At 45.5% G+C, this 2,621-nt stretch overlaps 1 pseudogene across 1 annotated transcript; it reads left to right on the forward strand.

Moving 5' to 3' along the window:
* Window positions 1–1,734: 1,734 nt before the first annotated feature.
* Window positions 1,735–2,370, forward strand: LOC306815648 (ephrin-A4 pseudogene; annotated as a pseudogene). Its single transcript has one exon. The product of its transcript is annotated as an ephrin-A4 pseudogene (transcript).
* Window positions 2,371–2,621: the final 251 nt, after the last annotated feature.

Here is a 2,621-nt window from a genome sequence, read left to right on the forward strand (position 1 = left end):
CGAGTTGTTGTACAGTTTTAAGTGAAACCGGTTCAAAATGCCATTTAAAGCATTCAAATCTATGGTTCAGTGCTCTAAGGGTATACCCAGAAATACACCGTTAGAATGTCTGTTGAAAAAGTAGAAAAGTAAAGGGTTTGATTATCGTAATCATTAATGGCCAAAATATGAGCGAGAGGGGCCAGCACGGCCAGAAAACGGTACTGTGAATTATGATACCCTGAACTCATTAATGCAGTATTTAAGGAAAAATGAAAAATGGGATGAAATGCAGTGTTTAGATTTGTTTTATTTGCTGCGCCGCAAAAAAGAGTGGCAGACTGAATGTAAAATAATGGTATTGGAAAAGAAAAACCTGAGTGTGGGAGGGTTGTAAAGGAAAATCTAAGTGTGTCTAGTGCTTAGCCTTAACCTCTTGACCAGAGAAAGATTTGTCTTTAATAATATCACCCGATGTGCCTGCTGCTTCGTTCCCTCCTGCTGTCTCACCCCCTCCGGCTGTCTCACCCCTCCCCTCTGTTTCACCACATTCCTCTCTGTGTCCGCCGTTGCCGGAGAGCAGTAAAAAGGAGAAGGAAGGAAAAAGGGGGCAAAAGAAGGAGGTGGCGGGAATAGCGGTAGTGCCTGGGAATGTTGGAGAAGTTGTTGTGCGTTCCCCAGCCCCTTCCCCTGTTTCTCCCCAGAGTTGGCAAGGTGCCCCGCTCGCGGCTCGAACTAGACAGGAACGTAAAAATCATGGGGAACTCCGGCTTATTGCCCCTTAAGGGAAGCTATGGGACCCCAAGAAGAAAAGGTGCTTGTAAAGGTGCCTTTCTCCCGAGAAGATCTAGTGATTTGGAAGCAATTAGCAGGTGTTTGCCGTGGAAGTCCTGGTAGAGTAGCGCGGGTAGTCAGGGTGATTGTTAAAGCTCGCTCCGGTGTTGTCTTTGATGCGTAATTTTTGTATAAAAGGAATATTGTTGAAAATGCTCATCGGGCTAAGTTTAGTTGCAATGGCTTACAGGAGATTTATAAGAATGTTGAAATCTGCTTCAGAAATGTATAAATCATAGTTTGTGTTATTTATTAGAAGAGAAGCAGGCAAAAAAAAATTTTCTGCCTTTATTTCTCTCCTCTAAATCGGTTACATCTTTATCAGAAAACACCCAGATCTCCCTGAGTATTAAGGAAATCATTTTTATGGTAATTAATTTAGTAAGTCTTTGTTGCACCATTTACAGTCTATATAGAATGAAAGCTAAAATTTCTAAAGGGGCTGGGAAGACTCCTGATTTAGGAGTCAAGCTCGGCAGGAGGAATCTTGAGTGGAATGGCAAATGGAAAAATGGGCCAAATTTTAAAGGAATTTTCTGACCCCACAATCTGTAAATTCCCAACTAAAAAGAAGAAATAGTGTTGCGGGCAGGAGAAGGGGGAGCGTGCTCGGAAAGTGATCGGGTTGCATTCAGTTGGGAGAGCCGTGGGTGGCTTGGTGCCGAACAATGATCCAAAATGGGATCCAAACAGTGGTAAGGGAAGAAAATTTATCAGGGAATATCAGGAATTGTTAGTAAAAATTAGGACTAGAATGCCCAAAACGTTAAATTGGTCAAAATTGTATTCAGTCAAACAAGGAAACTACAAAGGAGACCAAAACCAGGAAATTACTGACAAGTAAATTTTTCAGAATTACTAAAGGCATGGAACTACAAGTATCTTTAGTGTATGTGTGCACTTTTCAGGCTAGCCTGAGCCATGCGCCCCGCGCCGCTGCTCGAGCTCCTGCTCTAGGCGCCGCTGCTCTGGACGCCGCCAGTGCACGGTTTTCGCCACAGTATCCACTGGAACAGCAGCAACCCCAAGTTTCTGCAAGATGACTATTCTATCCAAGTAGCCATCAATGACTACCTAGACATTTACTGCCCGCACTACAAGGGGGCAGTGCCCGCCGGCCAGGCAGAAACCTTCACGCTTTTCATAGTAAACCGAGAAGGTTATCGTGGCTGCTACGAAACCCCTGGCGCCCTCATGCGCTGGAAGTGCAACCAGCCACGGGCTCCCTTTGGGCCCGTCCGCTTCTCCGAAAAGATTCAGCGTTTTACCCCCTTCCCACTCGGCTTGGAGTTCCAGCCCGGAGAGACCTACTACTACATCTCCGTGCCCAGCCCCGAAAGTGCCGGGCGGTGCTTAAAGCTGCGCGTCACCGTCTGCTGCCAAGGCACCACGGCAAAGCCGGTAACAAAGGTGCCCAATTCGCAGCCTCGAAAGCGCAAGGAGCCCGAAAATGCAGTGCCTGCCCGGGGCACCGCGGTCCCATCGCAGTCCTGCAGTCCGTGCCTAGCGTTCTCTTTGGTGGTGTTGTTAATTGCTCTTAAATCTCGAACTAATTAATTGGTGCGGGATCTGGGGGCAATTAATAATATTGCCAAGTCACTCAGTGGTTGCCAATCTATATACTTTGTTAACATCTGTGTCAGAAAAATTTAAATAGTTTTCTGTTATTAATTTAAAAGATGTTTTCTTCTGCATCCCTCTGGCATTCGAAAGTAAGAAATATTTTGCATTCAAGTGGAAAGTCCTGACATTGAAAATAAAGACAGCTCACATGGTCCCGGCTGCCTCAAGGTTTCAAAATAGTCCTA

Source organism: Erithacus rubecula (assembly GCF_903797595.1).
Source record: "Erithacus rubecula genome assembly, contig: scaffold_177_arrow_ctg1, whole genome shotgun sequence".
Lineage (NCBI taxonomy): Eukaryota > Metazoa > Chordata > Aves > Passeriformes > Muscicapidae > Erithacus > Erithacus rubecula.